Source organism: Protobothrops mucrosquamatus, unplaced genomic scaffold (assembly GCF_001527695.2).
Source record: "Protobothrops mucrosquamatus isolate PMUCROS unplaced genomic scaffold, P.Mucros_1.0 scaffold1940, whole genome shotgun sequence".
In the NCBI taxonomy this organism is placed as follows: Eukaryota; Metazoa; Chordata; class Lepidosauria; order Squamata; family Viperidae; genus Protobothrops; species Protobothrops mucrosquamatus.
In genome coordinates, this window is record NW_015388061.1 from 81,106 (window position 1) to 93,284 (window position 12,179).

The following is a 12,179-nucleotide window of genomic DNA, read 5'->3' on the forward strand; positions in this document are numbered from 1 at the left end:
ATTAAAGGGGGTGGGAAAAAGCACCTGGAGCCCTAGTGGGATGGATGACAACACTAAGAGAAAACCAAATGCCCCCGAGACCCGCAGTAGAAGAAAACATGAAATGGGAGCAAATAACATCAGAAGGGAGGAGGACATAAGGGTGTTAATAAACCCAAATATTGACAATGAAAGAGCGGGTAAGAAGGTCCAAAAAAACAACAGAAGAGAACGCAATGCAAAAGAAACATCTGGAATACAAATTGACCGACTAGGGCTGGTGACGCGATCTAAAAGCCGGGTGCAAATGTCAGCTAAACCTATTTAAGTCATCTTTGTTAACTGGCTCTTTAGCCCTGATGATGTTGGGAGTTCCCAATGAAAGCTTGGCGGTTTTAGTAAAGTATTTTTTTACTTAAATCCTCCTGGTGGTTGTATGTTATTTATTTTGAGTATAATTATGCCCAGGAGTCGTATTTTTACGGATATAATGTCAGTAAAAATACGATTCCTGGGTATATCCATATCGTAAGACAAATCAATCACGACCACCAGGAAAATCCAAACTAGAAAAATTTTAATAAATACCGAGCTTTCGTCGGAAACTTCCGACATCGTCAGGGCTTAAAGCTAGATAATGGGAACAGCTTATATAGAATTAACCAGCGTTAGCATCCGGCTCCTGGACCTCGTCATTGGTCCCAGCTGATTGGGGTATATTCTGGATGTATCCTTGATGTCAGTATCCAACCCTTTCCCGTTCCTCTTTCCTATACATCCCTTCGCCACCAATTCTTGGGCTGCGCTGGGTCCTCTCCCCTCCTTTTTGGGTGATCACCGTCTCCGTGCTCTCCTCACTCTCCTCTACGTTGCTCTCTTCCCTAAGACCTCTCATACGCAGTCCACTCACTCTTCCCCCTCTTCCCCCTCTTCCACTGTGCGCCTCGCTCGAGCTCCAACCGACTCCTCCCGCCCTACTAGACCGCAAGTCAGGCGCTACTCCTCGCTCTACCTCCTCCATCCTCCCCTCTCCCCTCGCGTGAGTGGCATTCGTGTGTATGGCATCCCCCCCAATTTATCTCTCTCCAACCTCTCTCTTGAGACTCCCCGTACCCGTGTCACCCGGGGTATCCTCCCCTTTGGTCTGCCGTTGGTGCCCACGGTTTCCGTTAGGTACTGGACCTCTGCACTCGCCTCCCATAGAAGGGGTCTTACACCATGAATATAAATGCTTCGTAATATTGCGCGTGTGCATCGAATGGGTCGGCAAAGCACTTCCCTCTCTTCTCGGGCGTAAACAAGCCATCATCGTGCAGTCCTCAACTTTGCATACCGGGAACCTCTCTTTGTCACAATCCCTAGAATTGTCCTCCATCACTCCGCAATCCGGTCCCCCAACAGTTGTGTCCGCACCTTGGGCATCATTCACCAGCTCCGAGGATGGCGCTTTCCCAAGGTGCAGCGGAGGGTTCTGGGAATCTCCCAATATATTCTCTCTTTCTCTACCCGGAGAACTTGCCACCCTCCGTAAGTGCGTGTTCGTCTCCGGAACTGGAGAGTTCGTCAACTGTCGTTCGGGGTCCATCAGCTGTTAGTTGGACGTCAGGGGGAGGTCTGTGGACTGTCGGGAATTGGTGACTCTTTGATCATACAGTAACCTGTTGGATTGTTTTCGATGGGTGGGGTGGCGGTCCATACTCCACGCTCTCAGCGTCTGTTGCGCCGGGCAAACATCTATATGTCGATTGATCGAATCTTTGTCCGAGAGCCAGGCCTCCTTTAATAATCGACCCCCTTTTGTGGCATCACTAGAGAGGATATGCACATCATCAAAGTCAAATTGATGATCAAATTCCGCCATGTGCACCCAAACTTGAGAATACTGTTCACCCCTTTTGATGGCTAGTTTGTGCTCGTGTAAACGAGTTTTTAATCTTTTGGATGTTTCACCCACATAATTACTATGACAGTTCTTACAGTCAATCCTATATATTACTGCAGATTTCTCCACAGTGGGAAGTGGATCCTTGGGGCGCATAACCTTGGATCTCAATGTTTGGCTACGTCTATGAGCCACCCTTATATTATGGGTGGCCAGTAGTCTGGCCGTTGCCTCGGAAACGTTGTTAACATAGGGGAGGGAAATATGTATCGTCTGTGATGGCGGACTGTCAATCTGTCGGTTGCCTCTGGGTTTAGTTGTTATACCATAACGTTTGATAAACCTCGATGGGTAACCGTTTTGTTTGCAGATACGGAAGAGGTATCTCCTCTCTTCCATCCTAGCCCCAGCTGTACTGCAGTGAGAATTTACCCGCTTGAATAGTGCCCTAATACAACTGACCTTATGGGATACTGGATGGTTACTCCTGTAGTGGAGGATTCTGTCCGTGTGTGTAGGTTTACAGTACACTTTTGTGCACAAAGATCCATCAGATAGGCGATGGATCAACACGTCCAGAAAAGGTAGAGAGCCCTGGTTCTCCTCTTCCACTGTAAATCTAATATCAGGATATATTGAATTTAGTATAGCCATGAAGTTATTCTTCTGGCACCTCTTGATGACAACAAATGTGTCATCAACGTACCGAGCCCAAAACTTGGGCCGGTACCGGGTCATAGCCACACGTTCTAGTTGTTGGAGCACTGCCTCCGCTATGGTACTGGAGATTGGGGAGCCCATGGGCGTTCCTTTGACTTGCTCAAATATGACACCCTGGAAAGTAAAGTAGGTCTTCAGGCATACCTCTATAAGTCTCACCAAGTCCTCAGTTTGCAAGGAGTCCTGGTGTTGTCTTCTATCTCCTTTCATCAAAAGGTCTCTCAGGACTGTAATTGCTAGATCCTGGGGGATGGAGGTGAAGAGTGAGGTAACATCAAACGATACCATCATCTCATCCTCCTCCACCTTAAGGTTCTTGATCCTATCCAGGAACTCCTCCGCTGATTTCACAGTGGTAACGCTATCGCTGACTAGGTGGCAAATGCGATTGCTAAGCCACTTGGCCAGGCCTGAGGTTGGGGTGTCTCTAAACGAGACGATGGGACGGAGGGGAATACCTTCCTTGTGGATTTTAGGTAGCCCATAGAACCTAGCTAATGCTGAGTCACTTGGGCGTACTTTACTTAGGGTGTCATCGTTCATCCTTTTGCTGCGTTTAAAGCTATTGAGCAGCCTATTAATCTGGTTCTTGAGTGTAACCATGGGGTCTTTGCTAACAGTCCTATATGCTGCTTCATCATTAAGCAACTCCAGCGCCTTGGCTACATAAAGTGTCTTATCCATAATCACGTCACTCTCCCCTTATCCGCCAGTAATATGACGATGGTGTCATCTTTCCTAAGTTGTTCCAGGGCCTCCATTTCATCTCTGGACAATGTTTGATAACGTTTATGGTTCATTAGTAGCCCGGTGACTTGTTGTTTAATGGAATTCTTAACATTTCCCCCCGCTCCTATGTGGTACATAGCGGGCTCCAGTGCTGCTACAAAGTCTAGTGCGTGCGCGTCCATGAGGTTATAACCTGTGTCACGTTGCAGTAGAGTGAGTTTATATATATATAAAACCTATAATAAAGGTAAAAAAGGATGGACTACTGTAATGCTCTCTACATGGGGCTGGACTACTGTAATGCTCTCTACATGGGGCTCCCCTTGAGGAGCACCCGGAGGCTCCAGCTGGTCCAAAATGCGGCCGCGCGGGCGGTGTTGGGGGGGACTCAACGTTCCCACGTGACGCCGCTGCTGCGCGAGCTGCATTGGCTGCCTGTGGCCTTCCGGGTGCGCTTCAAGGTGTTGACTATCATCTTTAAAGCACTCCATGGCATCGGACCCGGATACCTTCGAGACCGCCTCCTGCCGCAGATTACCTCCCATCGACCTGTACGCTCCCATAGAGTGGGTCTCCTCAGGGTGCCGTCGGCCAGACAGTGCCGGCTGGCGACCCCAAGGGGGAGGGCCTTCTCTGTGGGAGCTCCCACCCTCTGGAATGAACTNAAGACTTGGTTATTCCAGCTTGCAGGACTGGCCTAGGGTAATTTTTAGAGGGGTTTTAATTATATTTTAAATTTGACAATATTTAAATATCTCTTTTAATTAATTTTAAATTTGTATTGTTATTTATGTATTTTAATTGATTGTCAGCCGCCCTGAGTCCTACGAGGAGAAGGGCGGGATATAAATCCAAATAATAAATTAATAAATAAATAAATAAATAAAATATATGCGGTGTTATCTTCATTTTAGATATCAAAAGGGTTTTGCAGCTCCCAGTGTTTTGTTTTCGGTGGGAAATGGGTCCAAGTGGCTCTTTGAGTGTTTTGGGTTGCCTACCCCTGGGCTAGACTCTGAAGTTAAGCTAGCCTTTCTCCTGCTGGTTTCTGGAGGGCTTTTCCCAAACCGATCAGATCGAGTGCTATCTCTACGCAATCAGCGGGATGTACTTCCTTCTTTGTTGCCTCTACGGGGCAACTTCAGGCCCATTTAGGGTCCCCTAGCAGGCAGAAATCGGCCATAGGGTGCAGAGCCCCATGATCCCTCGGCGGCTGTGCTACTGTGCAAAACCGGAAGCCAGGGCTATTTGCTGATATTCTGCTTTAGTTATGTGCCCCTCTTTTCACTTTTTATACTTGTCCTTTTTGTCTTTTTGTCACTTCTGTGGCCGCTTTCGGCTGCTCGCGCCAGGACGCTGTCGTTGCCATGAGGCAAGACGGGGGGGATCTGCCCCATGCCCCGCAACGCTTAGCGGGCTGCGGGTCTCCCACGCCTAACTCTAACCCCCACTCCCTCCCAGGGCAACCACAATACCTAACCCCAACCCTAACCCACAATGCCTAACCCCAACTCTACCCCCCCGAGGGCAACCACAATGCCTAACCCCAACCCTCAATGAAATCAAGTTTGACACCCCTGATTTATTGGTAGATTTAAAGGGAATAATATTTTGACACCCAGACAAGATGAGTGCAAAAAGAGCTATTCCGTCGAGTTCAAGAAAGGAATCATGGAGGACTCTCAGGGCAAGAATCTTATGGCTTCCTGCAAAGAGAAGAAGTTGGATCTCTGTATGGTCTGAAAATGGTGAGCAGAGTACAATAACCTCAGTCAACAGGTGGACGAGGGAAATGCTAAGAAGCGCAAGTGTGGATCAGGTCGGCAGCCATTATTTTCTGAACTGGAAGACAACATCTGTGAATGGATTGCTGACAGGAAAGCAAATGATTCCTGCCTATCTCTAGACTCTTGATATCACAGTAAACAAGCCATTCAAGGACCATTTGCACAGGGAAATCAATGACTACATTGAGCACAGAATGGAGAGAAATCAGCGTGGAAACTTTGTGAAGCCTAGCCTGCCAGAGGTCGTGACTTGGGTGAAGAATTCATGGGATAAAATCACTGATAGCTGTGTTGCCAATGCACTACAAGCAGGCTACATGGACAAGAAGTGCTCATTGAAAGAGACCGCTATTACTGGACATGAAAGATTAGTGCCAATGGTTCTATAGGAAATGGAGTTGCAAGAAATTCAGGCTGGAATTCGGGGTTTGGGAGAGTTACCATATGAAGATGTTGCAGAAAAAGATGACATGACTGTTTTTGAATAAATGATTGTTCTACATCAGCACTGTGGTTGCCCTGGGGAGGGGGTTAGGGTTAGGGTTGGGGTTAGGGCAGTGGTGGTGAACCTATGGCACGGGTGCCAGAGGCAGCACTCAGAGCCCTCTCTGTGGGCACATGTGCCGTTGCCCCAGCCTTGCCTTCCCCGCGACCCCCTCCTCTCCAGCACCCCCCCTGAAGGAGAGTCGCCCTCGAGCGTGGCCCACACGGAGCAGCGCCACCAAGGACATGGCAGCCAGGCAGCGTAGACAAGACTCTGCCCTCACACCCCATCATGCAGTTGATGCTGCAGGGTGCGGGCAGAGGGTGTGGCCGCCATAGCGCTGCTGGGCTGCCTGGGCGATCTGCAGCGGGCCATGGAGGTGGTGAGTGGTCCTGTGGGCAGGGGGGGCGGGGGATGGGGGGCAGAGCAGGGGCGGGGCAGGAGGGTGGAGTGGGGGCGGAGCCAGTTTTTGGGCACTCAGTCTCTAAAAGGTTCGCCATCACTGGGTTAGGGATTGTGGGTTAGGGTTGGGGTTAGGCATTGTGATTGCACTGGGGGGAGTGGGGGTTAGGGTTAGGCGTGGGAGACCTATGGCCCAGTAAGCAGGTACGGGGCATGTGGGCCAGATCCCCCCACCTGCCTTGCCTCATGGCAGCGGCACCGTCCTGGCTCGAGTGGCCAAAAGTGGCCACAGAAGTGGGGTGGTGGCCAGGCTCCTGGATGGGGCTGCCGCCATGAGGTGCAACACATGTCAGGGCGTGGGAGGCCTGGCTACAGGACACCCATGGCCCGGTAAGCAGTAGCGGGGCGTGTGGGGCAGATCCCCCCCCGCCTCGCCTCATGGCAGCGATAGATCAAAGAATGGGAAGAGAGGCTTTCCGGGGTGACTTTTTCCCAGGGAAGCTGACCACAGGCATTGCTAGCCGAGGAAAAGTCCGGAGCAATGGGAGATGAGCCAGACCTGCACAATGTCATCTTCAAGCAAGCCATAGATTTCCCAAGAGATGCTTTTGACCAGCTCCAGGCCAGGGAAATCCAAGAATGGCCAACATCACCACCAGCCTAGATGGCTGACGCAGGACCAGCAACAGCCGCAGCTCCAGCCCCCACACTGGCAGCTCCAGCACAGCAGCCGAGAGTGGCTCCAGCGGTGTGGCCACCGCCACCAGCTTGGGCAGCTCTCCTGCAGAGGAGGTAGTGTAGACCACTGGCCTTGGGGGTCAAATTCAAGAGCGACCCAAACCAGTTAGCATTCTTCCTAACTCAAGTGTGGACCTGCATGCAGGAGCATGGGGCTGACCTGCCAACCAACCCTGCAAAAGTGAGAGTTGTCACCATGGCATTAGAGAGCGAAACGGCAGAGTGGATGGTGGCCCTCCACAATGCTAATGTGGCAGAGCTATACAATTTCGATAGATTCGTGGCAGCCATGGCAAAGTGTTTTGAGGATCCCCTTTCTGACCGGAAGGCGAGGATGAGAATCAAGACTGTAAGGCAGGAAAAGCAACCTGTCACTGCCTACATTCAAGAGTTCTGGAGCCTGGCCTGCAAGCTAGTTGATTGGCCACAAGACATGCTGATCGAGTGTTTCCAAAATGGCCTAAACAATGAGATCTTCTACTCCTGCCTTTCCAGGGGTGCACCATGAATCCTTCATGGATGGTACTTCCTGGCTGATGAAGTTGAGATCAACTTGGCTAGATATCATAGCTGCGCTAGCCGAGAACAACATCGTCCTTTTCCTATGGAAAAGAAAGACGCTCCAAAGCCAGGAAAAAGAGGACAGAGACCACACCATGGCTCCACCAATTGCTTTCGCTGTGGCAAAGAGGGTCATGGGGCTGCCAACTGCCGACCCCCCTGACCAACACACAGCCCCATGCAACGAGGAGGCAAAGGTCCTACCAAACCATGAAAGACGGCCCTTAAGGGAGTGGAAGTCAAGTTCACACCAATGCCCGCAATGGCGAGGGAACTCTGACCAAACTCCCCAACTCAGAGATGGAGAGCAACAGCGGGACGAATGATGATCCTTTGGTAAGTCGCCCCATAATACCCACAACTATACCTATCAAGCTAAGGGTAACTTCTTCAGTGCACAAGGTGGACTTGATTGCACTATTGGACTCAGGCTGCACCAGGTGCCTGGTCAGCCCTGGCACAGTGGAAAAACTGGGGATGCAGTTAAGGGAGTTAAAATTCCTCATGGCATTCTGCCAGCTAGATGGTTCAGTAGCAGGGGTGTGTGTGTCCCCACAACTTTCACTACTGAACCGGTAGAGATGAAGATGGGGGCCCATGAGGAAACCATCAGTTTCATAGTAGTGCCAGGCATGGACAGACCCATAGTGCTGGACTTACCGTAGCTACTAAAATGGAACCCCTCCGTAAATTGGAGGAGAGGAATCCTAAAAATCAGGCAGAAACCAGTCGAAGGGGGACTGAACGGAAAACTGACTTGGCATTAAGAAAGTGAAAGCAGCAGTGTGCAAATCAACAAAGGTGGATCCTCAAATCCCCAAATAGTATTGGGACTTACAGGAAGTTTTCAGTGAAAAATATTTGGACACGCTTTCCCCTCATGGCCTCACAGACTGCTCTATAGAGATTGTTCCGGGGGCCAAACTGCCTAAGCCAAAACTATACTCCATGACTTCAAGGGAGTTAGATGAGCTCCGAGCCTTTATAAACAAGAAATTGGCACAAGGCTTCATTCAGCCGGCAAAGTCACATATGGCGGCACCTGTATTATTCCGGGAGAAAAAAGACGGGTCCCTCCACCTATGCATTGATTACCATGGGCTAAATGCCATCTGTGTTGAAAATGTCTATCCCCTCCCACTAATGAAAGACATGCTTGCTCACCTGGCTAAAGGAAAGCTTTTCATCAAATTAGACCTTAGAGAAGCGTATTACCAAGTATGCATCAAGGAAGGGGATGAGTGGAAAACAGCCTTCAATTGCCCACTGGGATGTTTCCAATTCCAAGTGTTGCCCTTCAGGCTACAAGGGGCCCCTGCAGTTTTCATGCAATCAATGAGGTCCTGCACAAACATTTGTGCAAAGGGGTCCTAGTCTATTTAGATGACATTTTGATTTACACAGAAACCATGGAAGAACATGTAAAGCTAGTAAGAGCTGTGCTGAAAAAACTCCGTGCTGCCCAGTTGTATGCCAAGCTCTCTAAATGCTAATTCCACAAGGAAAAGATTGACTACTTAGGCTATCACATTTCCCAAGCGAGGGCTGAGCTTCACAACCCAGCATTCCTGCAACAGGAAGAAAAGTATTCCAGACTTCACTAGGAAAAATAAGACGAATGTTGGTGATAGGAGATTGAATTCTTAGGGGAACAAAAACTATAGTCTGCAGTCCAGGCAGTTAATCTAGGGAGGTATATAGTCTCCCTGGAGCAAAAATCAAAGATGTAACTGAGTACCTTACTAAAATAATCAACCCCACGGATTACTACCCCTTTCTTGTCCTACATGTGGGAACCAATGACACAACAATGAATCTGAAAACAATAACAAGAGATTATGAACAGCTAGGGAAGAAAGTTAAAGAATTAGACGCACAAGTGGTGTTTTTATCTATACTTCCAACAAAAGGCCAACATCCAATGAGGGACCAAAGGATTTTAGAAATGAACCTGTAAACTGTCCAGCTGGCGAATTCAACATTGAAGAACTTCTATGGCTTTGAGATGCCATAAGAGATAATTTTTATTGAATACACATCCCGGCACTGAAGACGTAAAATCAACTCTAGTTTTCCCGCACAAAAATCTGGTTAGTGTCAAGGTTCCAACTAATGAAACCACTTAAAGCAGAACTCTGAGGCTTGAAGTTTCCTCAAAGCACATGTTTATTGGATACATAATATCGGTACAGTCAAAAGTGAAACCAACTCTGAAAATTCCCTAGAGATTTGAAGTAACTAAAAGTAACACTCCCCTCTCCTCTACTATGCTATAAATCACGCTACCCAATAAAAGCACTTGGCAGCCTTCTCAAATCGTCTTCGCTCCTCTCTGCACCTGTGGGAATGACCTTGTCTCCCACGGTACTGCTCTGGTGTTTTGTCTAGCGATACAAATAGCAATACTACTTTCCCCCTTTCTCCCCCATCTATGTTGCAACTCAGAACGAAAAAGATGGCTTCAGACAGGTTCATTTCAGAAGTTGACAGTTAACAATAGTTTTCCATAACCCCCACCCACCATGTGTTCATGTTGCTCAATCACATTCTCTCTGTTCGTTATGGGAACGGTCCACTTCTGCGTCAGACACCTGCTTTGGATGACATTGGGTCTTACGGTCCATGGATGGCTTCTTGAAATTCCTGTTTCTTTCCCATACTCCCCTCCCCCCGTTTCTATGGCAAGTTGAGCAGCAACAGAGGTTAGCAAGCATCTTAGCAGGTCAACCTTGACAGAACCACTGGCTTAAAAACTGGTGTCAACAGAACTTCAGCTTCCTAGACCATGGTCTGCATTACCTAGATCAGTGGTGGCGAACCTATGGCATGCATGCCAGAGGTGGCACTCAGAGCCCTCTCTGTGGGCATGTGTGTCGTTGCCCCAGCCCCGCCTCCCCCGTGGCCCCATCACCAGCAGCCCCCCCAGAGGAGAGTCACCCCCGGGCGCGGCCCGCGTGGAGCAGCACAGCCAAGCACATGGCAGCCTGGCAGCAGGGACAAGACTCTGCCCTCGCGCCCCATCACACGCAGATGATGCTGCGGGGTGCGGGTGGAGGGCGTGGCCACCATGGCGCTGCAGGGCCGCCTNGCAGGGTGGGAGGCGGAGTGGGGGTGGGCTGGGGGGCGGGGTGGGTTTGGGGCACTCGGTCTCTAGAAGGGCTACTGGCAAGGGATGGACTGCACCTCACAAGAACTGGAAACAATATATTTGGGAAACGACTGGCTCATCTTATCAAAAGGGCTTTAAACTAAAAAAGAGGGGGGAGGAGGGCAATCTTCACAACCTATACAACCTAACTAATTCCAAGCAAAAACCACTAGATAACCAATCACATAAGGAGGAAGGGAGTAAAGAGAAAAAAGAAATAAAGGAAAACATAATGAAATAGTGATGGAAAGGATGTAAATCCCAGTTACAAAATAGGAGATATAAGAAAAATGCCCAAGACCAATAAAGGACTCAAATGCCTATATACTAATGCTCAAAGTTTAGGGAACAAACAGGGTGAACTTGAAGTATTAGTACATGAAGGCAGATATGATATAGTTGCCATTATTGAAACTTGGTGGGATGAAACTCATGACTGGGATGTACTGATGGAAGGATGCAAACTATTCAAAAGAAACAGACCTAACAAAAGAGGAAGTGGAGTTGCATTATATATAAAAGATCACTCCATCTCTACAGAAATCCACAAAACCAAGGATGAAAACCTCCTAGAATCCCTATGGGTCAATATAAAAGGGGAAAAAATGACATTGCTATAGGCGTATACTACAGGCCACCCAACCAAGCAGAAGAAATAGATGAACTCTTTGCTAATTAATTAACAAATGTATGTAGGAAACATACCACAATAGTAATGGGAGACTTTAACTACCCTGATATCAACTGGGAGACAAACTCTGCAGCAAGTGGGAGATTGAACAGATTCCTAAGCAACCTAGCTGACAACTTTGTCATCCAAAAGGTAGAGGAGGGTACTAGAGGGAAAACTATACTGGACCTAATTTTTACTAATAAAGAAGAAGTGATAGAGGGAGTTGAAGTTGCCAGAACCTTGGGCCAGAGTGACCACATCATACTGGAATTCAATATAATGGAAATACAAGCAATAGAATATAATCCAACCAGTGTCTTAAACTTTAAAAGATCTGATTTTAACAAACTCAGAGAGAGCCTAAGCAAACTTTCATGGAAAGAGGGACATATAACTAAGGCAGAATATCAGCAGATAGCCCGAATCTGCAAAGATGAAGTCAGGAAAGCAAAGGCTCAGAATGAACAAAGACTTGCAACAAAAGTCAAAGATAATTAAAAAAAAATTATTTCAACTGCAGCGTTACCTCCTCAGAGGCCGCCAAAGCCCAGGCCCTCCCAGCCCCGTTCCCCTCTGTCGAGCTCTGCAGCTGTGCTCTCTAGGTGTTAGTAAAGTGTCTCTTCTAGCAGCGGCTCACGCAAAGTGAGGAGGTGGCAGGCTCTTGTCAAAAAGGGCTTCCAGGAACAAAGATGACCAGCCCCTAGCCCCAATAGTCAATGCTGTGGTGGTGTCTAACAGCTCCAGGCTGTCATAGCAGCAATAGTCAATGATTCCCCAGTGACCGTTTGGAAACAAGTGGGGTGGGGAAAAGCCCCAGCTCCAGGCAGCAGTAGAAACACGAACAAAGGCAGTCAGCATGCTGCAGTAATGGCTTGTTCCCCCCCCCCCCCCCCGGCCAGGGCAACTCCCCACAATGTCTAAAACTTGCACAAGCAGCGATAATCACAGTTCGGATGGCCTCCACTCTTCACAGCAGCGATGACCAGCCTCCCCTTGTCTTCTGTTGTTGCTTGCAGCCTCAGGTCTCCTCGGTGTCAAACCCCTCCCCCCTTATTCTTTATTATTAAAATCTGAAG